General features: G+C 38.7%; 1 non-coding gene across 1 annotated transcript; it reads right to left on the minus strand.

The window, feature by feature from the left end:
* Window positions 1–19,382: 19,382 nt before the first annotated feature.
* TRNAE-CUC lies at window positions 19,383–19,454 on the minus strand. The gene has a single exon. It is a non-coding gene; the product is annotated as a tRNA-Glu (tRNA).
* Between the last annotated feature and the right edge of the window lie 245 nt (window positions 19,455–19,699).

Consider the following 19,699-nt stretch of genomic DNA (forward strand, 5'->3'; position numbering starts at 1 on the left):
ATTGTCTTTGTTGCTGAAAGGGAATTAGATTTGTCAAGAATAATTTGCAAAGCTCTTGATGACCTTTTCTTAACTGTATCCATTAAACCACAGAAGTTCTAAGGTCTTCCTTAGTGGGTACCCTTATAGAATCTTAGAGCTTTTTACCATTCAACTTGTTTCAAAGTCAATAGAAGGGGCAGCTAGGTGGCACAGTGGATAAAGCACTGGCCCTGGATTCAGCAGGACCTGAGTTCAAATCCAGCCTCAGACACTTGACACTTACTAGCTGTGTGACTTAACCCCCATTGCCTCACTAAAAAAAAAAAAAAGTCAATAGAAGAATTGTTTTCACTTGGTCATGAGTCTTTTAAAAGTTCTTTGGATATATCATTAATGGGTCTGGAGTCATAAGTAGGAGACAGGTGAGGAAAGCAACTCCCAAACAACGTATTATCAACATTTCCCAATTTATCTCATGTTCTTGCAATTATATAGGGTTACCTTCTCTATATATCCTACAAGGATGTGTGTGACCTGTATTTTATTAAATAAAAAGCAGAGAAAAATAATCTATTAACAATAAAACTACTTAAATGAAAAAAGTAAAAAAGTAATATGTGTATTTCTGACCAAGTATCAGTCAGTATTCATGGAATTTCTTTTGCCTTTTAAAAACTTGATTTGGGGCAGCTAGGTGGCACAGTGGATAGAGTACCGGCCCTGGAGTCAGGAGTACCTGAGTTCAAATCCAGCCTCAGACACTTAACACTTACTAGCTGTGTGACCCTGAGCAAGTCACTTAACCCCAATTGCCTCACTAAAATAAATAAATAAATGAATGAATGAAACAAATAAAAAATAGATTTAAATATATTAAATAGGCATATAAAATAACTAGCATTTAAATAGAATTTTTAGGTTTTATAAAGTACTTCCCATATCTTATCTCATTTGATCCTCATAACAACTCTGGTAGATAGGGACTATTATTATCCCCATTTAATAGATGAGGAAATTGAAGAAAGCTGAGGTTAAGTGACTTGCTCAGGGTCACACAACTAGAAAGTACCTGAAGCAGGATTCAAACTTAAGTTTTCCAAATTCCAAAACCAGCACTCCATGCATTATGTCCCTAGCTGCCTGCATATGTAAAATACATTTAAATAGAATTTAAATTTAAATAGAATGAATTTAAATTTAAAATATGCAAACATAATTCCTTTGGTGTTGTGTTCACTTGTGTGATTGACTAGGTTGCATAACCTCAATTTCTATAGCTTTGAGGGCTCTGTATATGTAAGATATATAAACTTGTTCTTATGGAATATAATTTTTTTTCTATAATCCCATGCTATCATAAATTGGGAGCATGGTTCCTGAGCTTTGAAAGTTCAGACCTATGTGCTTAATGAACAGGAGATTTCAGAAAAATGGACTCCATGACAGATATAAAGCTTCCTATTTACTCTTTCCAGCAAATAAAAACCTAGCATTTACATAGTATTTTAAGGTTTGTGAAGCACTAGCTCATTTGACCCTCACTACTCTGGGAGGTAGTTGTTATTGTTTTGTTTTGTTTTTTTTGGTGGGGCAATGAGGGTTAAGTGACTTGCCCAGGGTCACACAACTAGAAAATGGCAAGTATCTGAGGTTGGATTTGAACTCAGGTCCTCCTAACTCCAGGACCGGTGCTCTATGCACTGTGCCACCTAGCTGCCCCTAGATATGGACACTTCTTAAAAGATGAATTGCAAACTCTTAACCATCTGGGGCAATGAGGGTTAAGTGACTTGCCCAGGGTCACACCCCTAGTAAGTGTTAAGTGTCTGAGGCTGGATTTGAACTCAGGTCCTCCTGAATCCAGGGCTGGTGCTTTATCCACTGTGACACCTAGCTGTGCCTGGTAGTTGTTATTATTATCCCCATTTTAGAGATGAGGAAACTGGGTCACTGAGAGGTTAAGCAACATGCTTAGGGTCACAAAACTAAGTAAGTGTCTGAAGCCAGATTTGAACCTACATCTTTCTAATTCCACAGTCTTCACTTTACCCACTGTGCCACCTAACAGCCAAATGTATCTGTTAGTGAGAGTCCAGAGAAATAAATAAAATAAAGAGTTCTACTGGCTGCTAGTAGTACCTTTCTAAAAATCCTCCTAACTTCTGGCTTTGATTTATCTAGTGGGAATGGAACTGGGAGGGAAGGTTGGGTCTTCTCATAGTGCAACCTCCTTCTGTTGACTCACTGAGCTAGAAAAATCAGAAACCTAATAATATAAAAGAAATTGTTGGTAATGCATTCCTAAATTTGAAGGTCCATTCAAACTGACCCATGTTATCCTGATATATTATGAAAGGAACACATCTAGGTTAAACCCTCAGTTCAATTAAACATTTATTTATTAAGCACCTGTTCCTTTTATAAGGAAATGGGAATTTGGGAGAAGAAGGTATACGGGGGGTACAGGGCAGTGATTTAATGAGTTTAAAGGATCCTCAGTATGAAAATCCTTTATCCCAATGTAAATTGATGTTTGACACTGAAAGTCAAATCAACAAGAATTTAATTACCTACTGTGTGCCAGGTTAAATGACTTGCCCATGGTCATACTGCTAGTCTGTGTCAGAGACAGAACTTGAACCCAAGTCACCCTGCCTCAAACACCACTTCTCTACATACTCTCTCAAAGGCCCCTGGGTCTCAAGGAACTCACATTCTATTGGGTTTACATATAGTCTTCATTTCATTTTAATAATCCCTAAAGGCTTCTTACAAGTAAAAAGTCTAAAAAAGAATAATTCTACTTCTATAATATGACATTAAAAAGTATCTCATCTTTATAATGTCCTGTGGGGTTTCTAAAGTACTTAAATTTATAAGACTCCTTTGATTCTCCCAACAGTCCTTTAAAGTAAGTGGGAGAAAGGTATTAATTTTATGGATGAATGCCTATACAGAATATTTATTCATGTTTAAATATTATTATTCATAATTTAAACATATGTATCCATACATACATACATACACATACACATACACACACACAACTTGTTATTTTTATTCAAATACAACCTGATCTGTTTATATATCAAATTGCCAGGGAATAGGATCAACTGTCTTTTACAAACATCCATTGACTTCGGCAGTAAAGGGGCCATTGGCTGCCATTTCACCCTTATTCAAGACTCTGTAATCTCAAAAGGAGGGTTTCCACTGGTCAGTTTCTCCTGAATCTTTCAACAGTTTTGAGGCAGTATGTGCTTTACCAAAATAATGAGGATTACAACACCAAGCTCTTGCTGCCCACGACCGATCATGGGAACCGGCCTCAGTCATAAATCCATGAATTATCTGCACACTGGAACAACTCCTTTCATGTGACCTGCCAAACCCCAAGGATGCCGAAAAGCAGTAGCCACAGACAAAACAACAGAGGAGCAATAATTCATAAAAACACATATTGCCTGCTTTCTGAGCACTCTGATTTAGCAGTCTGATTGCGGGCCCTGTGAATGAGGCACTCCAGACAAAAGGAGAAAAAAGAGTTCACATTAATTGCTTATTTTCAGGGTGTGACCCTGTGAGGAAGTTTTACAAATCTTTTCCTCTGCTCTTTTGACTTCAAGTATACTTGATTTTCTGAAATTCTTGCTTTTTGATAGGCTTCAGATTCCTTGCTGTCTATTTCCATATGGATAAAAGTTAGACATATTCACAGTGAAAGGAGGTATCAGTAAACTGTGTCTAGCTTTTATTCCATCTCCAAAGCTAATGAAAGTCAAATAGTTAAACTAAATAATCAAGCACTCCGGGCTTTTCATCTCTACCTTTGGCTAATTTATTCTTTCTACATATAGGACATTTGGGAACAATTTTGAAATTCATATTTAATAATTAAATTCCAGAAAATTAAATTTCACATTTACAGGACATGTAAAACAAACTCTGTTATTCAGTATTGTTTTACTGAGACTTTACTTTGCTCCCTCGAGTAAGTTTCACATTCCACTTCCACTCACCCCTTCAATCCAACTGAACAATATGACAAGCATTGATCAAGCCCCTATTATGTGTAAAACATTGGGTTAGACACTTGGAACAAGACATGTCGGGGCAGCTAGGTGGCGCAGTGGATAGAGCACCGGCCCTGAAGTCAGGAGTACCTGAGTTCAAATCCAGCCTCAGAAACTTAACACTTACTAGCTGTGTGACCCTGGGCAAGTCACTTGGCCCCAATTGCCTCACTAAAAAAAAAAAAAAAAAAGACATGTCCCCTTCCATCAAGTTGCTTACAATCTAGTAGAGCAGCCAAGGCATATTGTTACATAAGTACCTATAATGCAAGACAGAAGTATAAGTTATAGGGACACAGTCTAAGGAGAGTTGTTGTTTACCCTTCATTCTCAAAGAGGACCATTGGGGTGACATCATGACTTTTCACTGAATTAAATTTAAGTGAGGGAGAGCTGTGCAAGTTCACTAACCTCACTCTTTCCTCCAGAGCCATCTGGGTACAGTGGCAAGATATACATCAGGACAACTGGAGATGGCCCCAGATGTTTAAATTAATTGAGATTAAGTGACTTGCCCAGAGTCACACAGCTAGTAAGTGTCTGAGGTGAGATTAGAATGCAGGTCCTCACAACTTCAGGGCCAGTGCTCTATCCACTCTGACACCTAGCTGTCCTTTAAGAAGAAATTAATTCTGGCTGGGGTGTGGGGAGGAAAAAGGGAAGGATTTCTAGAGGAGGTGACATATGAACCAAGCCTTCGTAGTGGGGTAGTATTATGATAGGCAAAGATTGAGGAAAGATGCTTGAGAAGAACATAAGTAAATAGATGGAGTTGGAAAAGTACAGGTTATATTGGGGAAGTTTCAGATAGATTAATTTGAGCTTAAAATTAGTTCATTAAAATCAGTTCTATTCAGTTGAAAATAAACTTGGCATAGCAGATTTAGAGTATTAGACTTGGAGTATGGAAGACCTGAGTTCAAATTAATTGTACCTCAGACACTTCCTAGCTTTGTGACCTGAGGCAAAACATTTAACCTCTCTAAGCCTCAGTTTCCTCATCTATAAAATGAAGTTTAGTAAAACAGCACCAACCTTACACAATTGTTGTGAGGATCAAATGAGATAATATAAGTAAAGTGCTTTAAAACCTTAAAGTACTGTACAAATACTAGCTATTTATACTGTTATGTGAGAATGAAAATACTGGCTTGATGTTCGTTTTAATTGTTTTTCCATTCATATTAATGGGTTTGCTGAGCTAGTATAGTTATTTAATTATATTGAGAATTGAGCCTTGTATATAAACTAAATGTTTAATAATCAGTGAATAAATGCATGAATCAATCAGTCAACTGAATTCTCATTTTATAGTATATCTATAATTTCAATAAGTGGGGTACAGGAAACTACAAAGAACTTCTACAATTCCCTATGGATGCACCAAGCCTCAGATATTATACTTATGAAGTTTTTCCACTAGAACTGCAATTAGTATTTTGTCCTATAGGAAAGAATAGAAGTTAAGCACATGAAACTGGGATGCCACCTTGTGGTACACTAACTTTTTCAAGAGGATTGCTTCAGGTTTTCTGCACCAATATATAGAGTGATCCTATTATTGTGCTATTATGTTACACTTTTCCAGATACAGAAAAGGGAGGGATACCAAAATGTTCCTGTGAATATAATGTACCTGACCTGCAGATCATTGCCAAGGTAAAGGTGAATGATATGTATCCTAAACCAGAAATTTCCTTTATGATCTTGAAAATTCAATTTAGTATTTATTGTATGCAAGATCTTGTTATAAAGTCTCATCAATTATCAAGACCAGTTATGTTGAGAGGCACTATATATTCAACTCTATGTCAGGTTCTATAGGTAATAAAAAGGTGAAGCTGATAACCTCAAATGAAAAAAGTAAAAAAGATTAATATGTGTATTTCTGACCAAGTATCAGTCAGTATTCATGGAATTTCTTTTGCCTTTTAAATCAACAATCTGTTAAAAAAAACCAAATTTAAATATATTAAATGGGCATATAAAATAACTAGCATTTAAATAGAATTTTTAGGTTTTATAAAGTACTTCCAATATCTTATCTCATTTGATCCTCATAACAACTCTGGTAGATAGAGATTATTATTATCCCCATTTAATAGATGAGGAAATTGAAGGAAACTGAGGTTAGGTGACTTGCAACAAATACAAGACAGAATTTTATTAAATGCTGGATTGGATAGTTTTACAGACAATAAACATTATATGGAGGAGAGGGATAACAAAAGTGAAGACCAGTCAAGGAAAATTGTTTCATGGGTTTTAAAGCTGGAAAGGATTTTAGATTCAATTCAATATTTTTTTTAAGCACCTGCTATATGCTAGGTATATTGCTAGACTCTGAGAATACAAAAAAAAAAAAAAAGTAAAACAGTCTTTGACCTCAAAGAACCTATATTCTTTTGTTGTTGTTGTTGTTGTTGTTTTTGGTGAGGCAATTGGGGTTAAGTAACTTACCCAGGGTCACACAGCTAATAAGTGTCAAGTGTCTGAGATCAGATTTGAACTCAGGTCCTCCTGAATCCAGGGTCGGTGCTTTATCCACTTCGCCACCTAGCTGCCCCCAAGAACCTATATTCTACTGAAAGGATACAACATGTGCACAGATAACAAAATACTAGGTAATCTGAGAATAGAAAGAACCATAACACTGGGGATATCAAGAAAGGCCTTAGTTAGGAAACAACACATGAGCTGAATTTTTTTTTTTTTTAGTGAGGCAATTGGGGTTAAGTGACTTGCCCAGGGTCACATAGCTAGTAAGTGTTAAGTGTCTGAGGCCGGATTTGAACTCAGGTACTCCTGACTCCAGGGCCGGTGCTCTATCCACTGCGCCATCTAGCTGCCCCATGAGCTAAAATTTAAAGGAAGTTTGGGATGCTTAGAAGCAGATATGAAGAGGGACTGGATAAGCCTGGGCAAAGGTATAAAGACAAGAGATGGAATTTTGAGTTCAGGAAACAGTAACTATTAGGCAAGTTGGATTAGAATGCACAGTGTGTTCAGTGTCCATAACATGAAATAAGTCTCAAAAGGTAGATGGGAGTAATATTGGGGAAGGATAGGACTGACTGGCTAAGGAATTCATATTTTACTCTAGAGGTAAAAGAGAGATAAGAGGTTTTTTTAGCAGGAGAGTGGCATGTAAGACCTAGGTGATAGAAATATTAATTTGGCAGCAATATGTAGGATAAATCTTGTAACGATTGGAATGACACCACCTGCTGGAGACTTACTGTAGAAGAGTTCCACCCATGAAGCGAAGGTCTTTGAGGGCAAGACCAGGAGTCTTTTCTTTGGTGTGAGGAAGTGACGCGGGCTAGTGGGAGGAGGAAGGAAGAGACTGGCGCTCGGTCTCAGGGTCTTTCCTTGGGACTCTGGTGGAGAGCGGAGCTAGAAATGTGCTCTCCCTTTAATAGATAGGAATCTAGGCCTTTCTCTCTCTCTTTACCAAATTCTTATTCTCCTTAATAAATGCTTAAAAGTCTAACTCTTGCTAAAGCTTATAATTTATTGGCAACCACTCATTAGATATTTTAGACAGTTTAGCTAGAATTTTAGCCCTTAACAATCTGAAGAGAAGACTAGAAATTGTAATCTCTGCCAACAATTTCCTTTTCCCCCACCTTCCTTTCTCCTCCTTTTGTGAACTATTTGACTTGTCAGATGAGTTGGATGAAATGGCAGTCAACAATTCTTTTTCTTCCAATGAGATAGGCCTTACATCTTCCCTACCTGTATACCTTACAGTTCCCCAGCAAAATCACTTAACCTGATTATGTAACCTTAGGACCTGTGGGCCTTGTCATTTGCCTTATAACTAAGCCCTTAGGATTTCTGGGCCTTTCCACTATCCGTGCAATTGAACTTTCTTTTGTGTACTGTGTTTCCCAATAAGAGCATGAGCTCCTTGAAAGCAGGAATAGTATCATATTTTTTTTCTATTTGTATTATGGGGACCAATTTTTAATTGGGGAGTGTTAGCTAAGCAGCTTGCCACAATATTGGGGCAAGGAAGAAGACCAGCAGCCTCCCTCAAAACAAAACAGGATTTATTTTAACAACAACAAACTTAAAAAATAAACCACAAATAGGAGCAGTAAGATCAAGGGAAAGGAAATAAAATGGGGAAAGGGAAATTATACAACCTGAAAAAATACCACCGACCAGGAATCAGCTGAGAATACACAGCCCCGCTCCTGTCGCCTTCCAGCTTCCAGCTTCCAGCTAGAATGCTGGACAAAATAACTCCTTTCTCCCAGCACCCCCACACAGTCCCCAGCCAATTGGATGGCCGTTCTGACAGTCACATGACTGTCCTCACTAGGCTTCCAATCATTATAATTTTACCAGGCCCAAGTAGGCTTCAGCGAGTGGTGATGACGTGAGGTGCCAGCGCCATGGCAATGGCTACAACCAGTGGGTGGAGCACTGTGTGGTTTTCTGAGCCCCAGGCCAGTGCGCCTTGAGGTATAAAAACCTCAAATAACAATTAATTCTTTACAGTATCTCAAATGTATACAGTACTTGGCTCATAGTAAACAATTAAGGGGTTTTTTCTCTTTCATTCATTCATCTTGTACTACTCTCCCAAATCCATGTCTTTGCCTAAGCTTTTTTTCCTATTCATTCCATCCATCTTCAACCACTGAGATTTTACACCGAGATCTTAAACAGAACATTAAAAATGAAAAGCATTTTAGAAAACATTTAATCAAAACCTTCCTTTGGGACAGTGGGGGAAGGGAAATGTAAGGCCGTGATTTGAGGGAAATAAGATGCCTTGGCCAGGTTACTGCTGAAGATAAGACTAGAACTCAGATCTTTAGAACTGGTGGAAGCAGGTCAAGAATCTTTGACATCATTTAGTACAAACTCTCATTTGAATGAATGAATGAATGAATTCAAAGAAGCAATTTTAGCTTGGGACAGTAGTAGTTTGTGACTCTCAGCTCAGTAAATTCCCATTTACACTCTCAGTCATCCAGGTAGTTTGAGCAGCTATGTGACTCTTCTCTCTGGGATTAAATGGCCCAGGAAGCAGGGGACTAGAGGAAAGGGAGGAAATGGGAGAAGACCAGTGCTCCTTTCTACTCTTTTCATCCAGCTATCTTAGATGGAGTCTGCCTTGCATGGAACCCTTCTTATATGTGTTGTCTCTTCCTCTTAGAATGTGAGCTCCATGAAAGCAGGTCCTGTTTGAGTGTTCTAATTAATATTCCCCAGAGCTTAGCACAGTCTTTGGTACATAGTAAGCATTTAATACTTAGTCATTCATACCAGCTTGATAGGGTAAAAGAGGAGTCTGTATTATAGAGGTTGTGGGGAGGACCCAAGGACCCCTGGAACAATTACACCCCTTCCACAGTGCTGGGAAATGAGGGAGTATTCTATTCGCCTGGGGAGAAACAGCTGTCAGCTCTCCCCATGGCTGCCATAAACCTTCTGCTTTCCCACAGTCCTAACACTCTTTATCTGCACCCTGTGTACAAGAAAGACTGGTGCCCTGGCTTACCTACAGAGAAGAGGTCAGAGACACATGTGCCTTAACTACCATGCACTCCCTTCTGCCAACTACTGACACATGGGGAGAGTGAGACCAGTCTGGTATGAATCCGGTCAATGAGTAAGTTCCCATTCCTTTGACCTTCACAACTCTAGAATAAAAATACAAGGCTCTTCAGAATCTGACTCCAGCCTTCCTTTCCTGGCATATACATATTACACATTCCTCCCCTTCACACAATGTAATTTTAGCCAAACATTTCTCTTACTGAAATCTTCTGTCTCCATGCATACAGGTTCTTTCCATAGGAGGGAATGTTCCTCCTCTGCATCTTAGAATCCCTAGCTTCCTTCAAATGCTTAAGTGCTACCCTCCACCAGGGCCTTTCCTGATCCTTCTAGTGTGTTCCCCTCAAATTACTTGGTATAAATTTTGTATTTATTTATACAGATGTTGTGGTACATTGAAAAGTACACTGGCTTTTGGAGATAAAGTGGCTCTGCCCTCTACCACTTGTATGACTTTGGACAAATCATTGAGCCTTTCTTGTTCTGAGTTTCCTCATCTGTAAAATGAGTAGGAGACTACCTTGCCTCTAAGGTCCCTTCTAGCTCAAAATTTATGATTCAGTGAGCCTGTGTGTATATATTTTTCTCCCTAATAGAATATAAAGTTCTATTGAGGCCAGGGGGTTATATTGTTGTTATCTTCTCTTGGGACATAAAATATTAATACAATAATAAGTAATGCATGTGGATATGAATAAATGAGTTGGAGATTTCCTGCATTTTTGGCCAACTACTTTATGGATATATTCACTCAACAGCAGCACAAGCCCTGAGGTCAAACCTGCCAGCCTCTGTGGAAAGGTAGGGAGAGAGGAGGCCAGAATCAGTCTTGCTCAACTAGGAATTGGCTTGTTCAATTTAAAAAATGCCTATATGTATATGTGTGTGTGTGTGTATGTGTGCGTGCGTGTGTGTGCGTGTGTATATATATATATATATACATAATATATGTATGTATATATATGTGTGTATATCAGTATATATGTGTAGGTATATGCATAAAATATGTGTGTATGTGTATAGGCATATTTGTGTATAAATATATGTGTGTTTATATGTATATGTATATACATACACATATATATAGGCTTGATTGATATCTTCACATAAGTGTGTCTATATATATATATATATGTATATATATCCACATGCTCACATACATATAGAGAATATCTGTCTATGGCCTATCTCTCTATCTATCCATCTATCTATATATCTATAACTATCTATCTATCTATCATATCCTCCTTTTCACAATCTCCTAAAGAAAGCCTTTATATTCTCTTTAATTCCATATTTTCTCCTCCCATGAACTCCTCAAGCTATGGGGCTTCCAACTTCACCACTCTATTAAAACTTCCCTCTCCAAGGCCACCAATAATCTAGTTCTTCACTGCAGACTCCAAAGCCTCTTCTCCTTGTTCATTATTTTCCTATGACTACTGAAGCTTTTGCCCTCCTTTCTTTGACTACATTCTACCTCCTGGATATTGTCTCCTCAGTTTTCATGAATTGCCTTCTCCTGTTCTCCTCCCACCACGGATACATCAATCTTTCTCAGACTTCTTTGCTAGATAACTATCCATAACTCACCCATCCTAGGATATTGATGTATGCTACATAGTGATGTGACCCCGTACAACTTAACAGTCCGTTCTGGAATGAGAGGCACTCAAAAGTGGGGAGGCAACATGCACATGACTATACTTTTAGATTTTAATCATCCATTATTGACATTATCTCAATCCACTCAAATCAATAAAACATGATTTGTACGCATTTGTCCAATTTCCAAGCTTTTAATGCTCACACTGAAACATTTTAACAATCCAGTGAAGGCCAATTCTACCGATTCTGTTCTGGGCCCTTTTTCTCTCTATATACTCTCTCTTTTAGTAATCTTATCATCCCAACGGAGTGTTATCACATGTTTGCAGATGACTCACAGTTCTATATATCTAGGCATCTAAAATGCATTCATTTCAATGTCTCTATCCCCTTAGGACCTACAACTTTCCCCAAGTATAAAGAGGGCACACTCCTATACTTCATTATTATTCTGGCCTCAATGATCAACCTCCTGCAAATAACCCCTAAATTTGCATGTTTAGCTCCTGTTTTGAGATGCCATTGGCAGAACAGATAGAGTATGGGACAAGAAAGAACAAGGTTCAAACCCTACTTCCAACAGTTTAGCAGTGTGGCCCTGGGCACTTAAACTTCTTTGGGGGGCTAATGGTAGTACCCATATCAGGGCAGTGTTTTGAGGCTACAGTTAGATAACATCTGTAAGGTGTTTTGCAAATCCTAAAGCACTATAAGAATGTCAGCTGTTTATTATTACTTCAGCTGAACTCTAGTCCTGCATTCCAACTGCTGGTTAAATATCTTTACTTGTACATATTGCAAGCACTTCAAACTGAATATAGCCAAAACTGAACTCATTGTCTTTCCAGGCAAAACATCTCCCACCTCCCAACTTTCCTATTTTTCTATCATTCAGAACTTAAACCTTGAAGTCATCTTTGACTTTCCCTCTTTCTCATCTCCCTCATTCAAGCATTAATCAAGTTCTGTCCATTATCTCTACAGAAGATCTCTCCCTGACACTTCCTGCCATCTTGCCTAATTCAGGTCTTTGCCCTCTGTCACTGGACTATTGTTAAAAAAAAAACAAAAGCCTTCTAACTGGTCTTCCTCATTTGTCTTTATCCTCGAAAAAAATATCATCTTTTATGTAGCTAATGTAGGCCTCCAGCAGTTGTGGACGACCATGGATCAGTGCCTTGAAGAGCCACAGGCCACAGTGTGGCTGTGCAGTCTGATACAGGAGCCGCAGCTCCTGAGTGACTTATAACTGGTAACTGCCACATCCCGTGTTGTATCTACCCCATGAGGAGTAGTTGGAGTGTTCTCTCCAGGGCGCTGGCCTGGGCGGATCAATATGGAAAACAAGTTGTTGTACATGCAGCAGGTTTTCCCTCTCAGAGACATTGGTGGATCCAAAGGAGAGGCAGAGCCAATACAGTTTGGCACCAGTGCCTCTGCAGGAGTTTTATGTAGCTACCAAAATAATAATCGGTTGATTATTTTGTGAATTAACCCGTGAATTAGCACGGGCAATTGCCTTTTCCTCATTCCTTATCCTGCTTGATCTTTCTTTAGCCTTTGATACTGTTGTTCATGTATTCCTTCCTGATATTCTCTACTTGTCCAAGTTCCATGACACTGCTTTCTCCTGGTTTTCCTACCTATCTAAAAACTCCTACTTGGTCTCTTTTATGGGTGGTTTATCTTCCTCCTTTTACTCCATTTTTTGTTCAGGTGTTTCCTGAAAGTCTAATCTCTCCAGAATAAAACACAAACTCCTTAGATTAGAATGTAAACCCTCAATAATATGGCTCCAACTTTGCTTTCCAGTTTCATTCTGCATTATTCCCCTCCACACAGTACTCTTTTTCCAGACAAAGTGGCAATTAGCTATTTCCCTCATCTCATCTTACTCTCTGCTGTTTCTCTACGTGTGTATGCAGAAACCATCACCTGGAACATATTTCCCTCCACATCTCTGCCAAATGAAAGCCTTCTCTTCCTTTACCTCCCAGCTTAGGTGTTCACAAAGCTTTTTCTGATTCCCCAGAACTGAAAAATGATCTCTCCTTCAACTTTCTTTTTGTACCTTTTCTAGACCTCTCTTTCAACGTAATTTGAAAATTGTTCAGAGAAATATCAGATGATAAATATTGCTTTTTTTAAAAGGGGGGGGATTGTAGATATTGATCCCAGAGAAGAGAGAGCTTAATGCCTCAGTGAATTTTTATATAGAATTGTCAGATTGCCTTCTGCAGACATAGTGTTATATTAATACACCAAGTAAGAATTAGAGCTGGAAAGGGTGAAAGAGTCATGGGCTCGTCAGTGAAAGGTCTAAGGGAATACCCACCACACGGGAGAATTGACATAAATCAGAAACTAGGAGTTGGGGTAGCAAAGTGGTGCAGTGGATAGCCAGCCCGGTGAGCCTGAAGTCAGGGAGATTCATCTTCCTGAGTTCAAATCTGGCCTCAGATACCAACAGGTGTGTGATCCCATGAAGGTCACTTAACCCTGTTTGCCTCAGTTTCCTCATCTGTAAAATTACCTGGAGAAGAAAATGGCAAACCACTATAGTATCTTTGACAAGAAAACCCTAAATGGAGTCAAAATGACCGAATAACAAGAGTAGAAGCTATGAGTTAAGATCTCACTGACTCCAATCTATCCTATATGCTACTGCCATTTCTTCATAACTTTTATCATTATTCTTCACATTCTTTCATCTTTAACCCCTCCCCTACTCTATCGAAGTTACATTTTCAAAGGTTACCAATGACCTTCTAAAATTCAATTCAACATTTATTATATACTTACTATTCACCTACTATGTGCAACCTTTGACATTATTGACTAAACCTTCCCTGAAACTTACTTCTCCCTAGGAATCCATGACACTATATATTCCTGGTTCATCTTACCTCTCTACCTCCTTTTTCTTGCCTTTATGTACTCTTCTTCTTCTGTTCCCTAAAGATGGGTGTCCCCCCAGACTAAGGTTAGGTAAACTTCCTTTTGATATTTATTAGCCCAGTCTGAATAAGTGTTGGGCTTATTATCCATCCTATCCATTCTCATGGTTTCAATTATTACCTTAATACCCTCAAATTTCTCCAGGTAGTCACAATCTTTCATCTGAGCTATAGCTCTGTATCTCTAGTAGCCTATAGGATATCCTCTTGGATGTTCTGTATTTACTGAACTCAACATGTCTAAAACTGAAATTCATCACTTCCCCCTCTTTACTTCCCTATTTCTTTCAATTTGATTACCATCACTAATTCTCATGTTGCTCATTCTCTATATTCTTCCCCCGCCCCCACAAAGTTCTGTCAGCTCTTCCTTCAAAATACCTCTTGTATTTATCATGTTCTTTCCATTTATATAATAATTATCCTAATCCAGACTCTGACACCTTGTCTAGAGTCATATAACTGCCTTACTGGTATCTTTCTTTCCAGTTTCTTATCTTTTCCAATTCATCATTCAAAATAACCCTTTTTCGGGGGTGGCTAGGTGGCACAGTGGATAGAGCACGGGCCCTGGAGTCTGGAGTACCTGAGTTCAAATCCGGCCTCAGACACTTAACACTTACTAGCTGTGTGACCTTGGGCAAGTCATTTAACCCCAATTGCCTCACAAAAAACAAAACAAAACAAAAAAGCAAACAAACAAAAATAACCCTTTTTCATCATGTTGCATACCTGTTAAAAAAAAATTCAGGGTCAGCTAGGTGGTACAGTGGATAAAACACCGGCCCTGGATTCAGGAGGACCTGAGTTCAAATCCAACCTCAGACACTTGATACTTACTAGCTATGTGACCCTGGACAAGTCACTTAACCCTCATTGCCCCACCAAAAAAAACAAAACAAAACACCAAAAACCAAAAACAAACAAACAAAAAAAACCTCCAATGTATTCCAGTGACTTCACATTGCTTCCAATGGTTTCCATTGTTTCACACATCCAAGAAACTACATCCAAAGTTATCTACACTTTGACTCCTAGAAGCAGTCAGGTGGCTAGAGTGCTAACCATGGGTTAAGGAAGACCTGAGTTCAAATTTGACCTCCCAGGGTTATTATGAGGAACAAATGAAATAATATTTGTAATCCACTTAGAACAGTGCCTAGTACATAATAGGTGCTTAAGAAATATATGCTTATTCTCCTTCCTCCATTAAACTTTATTTCCACATTTCCTCTAAGACCTTGCTCTCCATACCTAATCCCTTGTTATTATCCTCAGTGACCTCAATATGCATATTGAAGATACTTCTACTATCTCTGCCTCTGGCTGTAAACCTTTAATCCTCTGACCCATCTTTTCTATGATCTCCCATCTTCTATCTCTCTTACTGCCTCTTCTTCAGACTATTCTCCACCTTCATCATGATCTTTGGTTCTTCAGTCCCTCTCTGTAGGGGTTCTTCAATCCCTCTCCCACTTCATCATCCCAGTTCTGGCTTCTCTCTCTTTCCTTCACAGTCTTCACTCTAGAGTCAGCTTTGTACATAAGATATGTTGTCTCTTGACCCCTAGTCATTTCTCTCTTAGTGCCCTATTCATCCTCAACCTTAGGGTACTTCTTCATTGTTATTACTGAATTGCTGAGTACTACTACAAGAATTTAGGAAACCATGCTGAATGAATCCTCTACATATTTATACTACCTAACTATAACTGGGCTCTCACTACTGCATGGTTATACTTTATTGATCCTTGATTGACTATCACATGTCCCATAGTGACTTTTCCAATCCTTCTCTTCTCTCCTCAGGTACCCATGCATCTCCCTCAGTAGATGATATCATCTCCTATTTTACTTTGAAGATTTATGTCATCTATTATGAGTTCCCTCTACTCCCTTCTTCCACATTTCAAAATCTCCCTGTGTCAGGGCAGCTAGGTGGTGCAGTGGATAGAGCACCATCCCTGGAGTCAGGAGTACCTGAGTTCAAATCTGACCTCAGACACTTAACACTTACTAGCTGTGTGACCCTGGGCAAGTCACTTAACCCCAATTGCCTCACTAAAAAACAAACAAACAAACAAAATCTCTATGTCTTAGTTCACACTCTCTGATCTAGCCTTACTGGATGAGGTGACCTACTTCCTTGCCAAGGTTAACCCTTCTACTTGTACCATGATCTCATTCCTTCCCATTCCCTATGGGACTTTATTCTAGTAATCATTCTTCTGTCTCTTCCTCTCAATTTTAATTGCCCTCTGTTTACTGGCTCCATTCCACCTTCATATAAATATGTTCCAATCTCTCCCCTGGCCAAAAAAAAGTGGGGGGGGAGGGGAGAAAAGAAAGGAAAAAAGAAAATCCTTTGATCCCGTCACCCCTTCATATGGTATCATATCTCCTTTTTTGCTGCAACATTTCTAGGAGTTACCTAGACTAACTGCCTCCATTAACTCACCACCCACTGCACTAGCCCCTTGCAATCTGACTTTTATCACCACCTCTCCTGTGAAATAACTTTAAGGTTATTAGCCACCTGTGAATTAACACCCAATTGCCTTTTCCCATTCCTCATTCTGTTTGATCTTTCTTTAGCCTTTGATATTGTTGGTCATCTCTTCCTTCATAATATGCTCTCCTTCCCCCGACTCTCTGATTCTCTCCTGGTTCTACTATCTAAAAACTCCTACTCAATCTCCTTTATTAATGGTTCATCTTCCTCCTTCCACCCTTTTTGGTTTAGGTGTTCCCTAAAGGTCTATCAGATTCTCTTTTTTTCTGTTCCTCTTAGTCCTTTGGAAATTTCATCCACTCTCATGGCTTCAATTACCATTATTATGCCACTACTTTCCAAATCCATACTCTAGTTATATCATTCTCTCCTCAGTTTCTCTCCTTAGACACAGTTTTTCATTTTTAACTTTTTGCTGGTGAACTCCACCTATATATTCCATTGGTACTTCAAAATCTACATGTTCAAAACTGAACTCATCATTCTGTCAGTCTAATCAAATGCTATTCATAATCTGGAGCATATCTCTAATATGTCTTTTATTCACCATCCAAAACACTCTGAATTACCTCTAGACTGAAGCTCTTTATTATTTATAGTAACTCTCTTGTTGACACCTAATTATATTCCACATCATAGAGTTACTTGTTCCACAGATGGATCTTTTCTTCTCAATTAGATAGCTCTCTAAACTCAGAGTAGGACTCCTTCGCCCTAACTTTTATGTTAACTCCTTGATAATCCCTTATACAGTGTTCTGCACACAGTAAATGTTCATTAAATATTTGTGGAATAAGTAGATAAATTAGTAGTTTCAATTTCCTGCTCACCAAACTTTTTAAAAGTGCTACTAAATTATGCACTTGTGACTAGTTTACGTCCTCTCTTCTGTTCATCTCACCTTTCTAGTGGAAGTTCTAACTAAAAGTCAAATGTCCAAGCATTTAGACTGTGTGAGACACTGTGCTAAGCACTTCAGATACAAATACAACCAAAAAGAAAGATGGCTGCTGTCTTTCTTAAGGACCTTACATTCTAATGGGGGAGGCCTCAGGGGCAGGAGTGAAATACAGAGAACAAAAATGGCAGGACTTGGCACTTCCTCAAAATGGACACTGGGAAGAACTGGCCATTGAGAGCAGGGGCCTGACAGGGCAGAAAGAAAAAGGAAGTTTGAGCATGATGACAATTCAGAAGTGTTGTTTTGTCTGGAAGTCATGGGCCAATTTCCCATTCCCACTCCTCCTCTTTCCTAGTCCCTAAAGTCTTCATTTCTATTTGTGGAAATGTCCCTCTTGTACACATTCTGTACCTCTCTCCTGAACTTAAGAACAAGTAGTTTCTATGAGCCTCCAGACAGATTGTTATTTTGAAGGACTAAAGTGAGAGGCTGGCCTAATGATCTTCTGAATAAACAAAAATGCATTGCTCTGTAGTGAACCTGGTAATATGGACAATTGAAAGTGGCAACAACAAAAACAAAACTCAAGCACATACACATACATATCCAACAATTGTTGTGCAGTTACTTCAAGAAAGTTTCCCTATCATTGGAAGGAAGACTCTAACAGAGGTTTTATCTGGAAGAGAAAATACCTAGACCATCTACAATGTAGATTCAATTTCTACTACTACTTGTGTGAATTCGAGCAAATCATTTTATCTCTAGTTCTCGATTTCCCCATCGGTAAAAAGAAGAGAGGCGGGGTTAAGATACTAGATTGTCTTTAAGAACACTTTCAGTTCTAATTCCTCAGTTCTGAATACAGATGCCAAGGAATTGAACATTTTTCTTTTTAAAAAAGCTAAATTTAGGGGCAGCTAGGTGGCACAGTGGATAAAGCACCAACCCTGGATTCAGGAGGACCTGAGTTCAAATCTGGCCTCAGATGCTTGACACTTAACTAGCTGTGTGACCTTGGGCAAGTCATTTAACCCCAGTTGCCTCACACACACAAAAAAAGCTAAATTTTTAAAAAATTATTTTTGTAAAAATTATTCAAATGGAGCTCAATTAACTGTGGTTGTACTCAAATATGTCATTCTCAATGCATTGGGATACACTCCTAGCTCTGTCTCTTAAGAATCTCTGCTTTCTTTCAAGATTTTACCCACCTCCTACAGGAAGCCTTTTCTGGATCTCTTCTTCTCTCCCTCTATCCCTCTCCCCTTCCTAGAATAATCAGATATATACTTACCTACAGTAGAAAGTAAGTTCCTTGAAGCGGTGGTTTTCATTTCCACCTTGCATCTCCGCCAGAGTACAGTGCATACTTGGATTGGATTGCACAGGAGGAATGTGCTGAGGTGCATGAATTCAGATTTCTTTTTAAATAATTGTGATAATAGTATTTCAATTTAATTGGTTTCTTTTGCAATGGTATGTACTATAATTTATACATTTTAAAACATTATCCAGAGAAGAGTTCCATAGACTTCAGCAAATTACCAAAGGAGTTGAAGGCACACAAAAATGGTTAAAAATTACTGCACAGGAAATTTACCACTGACCTGTTACAAAGCTAGGATGCTATCGCCTCGAGAGAAAGGTTTGTTTTTTGTTTGTGTCTCCAGAGCCTAGTATGATATTTGGAATAGTAAAATGAAGAGTTTTAAAACAAGGAAAGAAGTTAGTATCCAGAAGCAAAACAGTGTAGGAAAGTAAAAACTTCTTTCCCTGACCGGGAATCGAACCCGGGCCGCGGCGGTGAGAGCGCCGAATCCTAACCACTAGACCACCAGGGAACTTGAGGATCAGCTTGCTTTAGACCTATTAGTGTCTTTAACTTTTTCACGTAATAAGTTTTATCCAATCAACATCTGAATAAAGGTTCCACCCCTTCTCTTTCGGTTTCAGTTCCAAGGTCCAGACACTTCCCTTCTCTCCGGATTCTGTGATATATTTCCCGTTGTTCTCCTTTTTTAAAAAAAACAATGTGTGGTAAAGCTTGAAACATTAAAAAAAAATCCTTCCAAAAGAAAGTGACATT

The sequence above is a fragment of the Dromiciops gliroides genome, chromosome 4, assembly GCF_019393635.1.
Source record: "Dromiciops gliroides isolate mDroGli1 chromosome 4, mDroGli1.pri, whole genome shotgun sequence".
Taxonomy (NCBI): domain Eukaryota; kingdom Metazoa; phylum Chordata; class Mammalia; order Microbiotheria; family Microbiotheriidae; genus Dromiciops; species Dromiciops gliroides.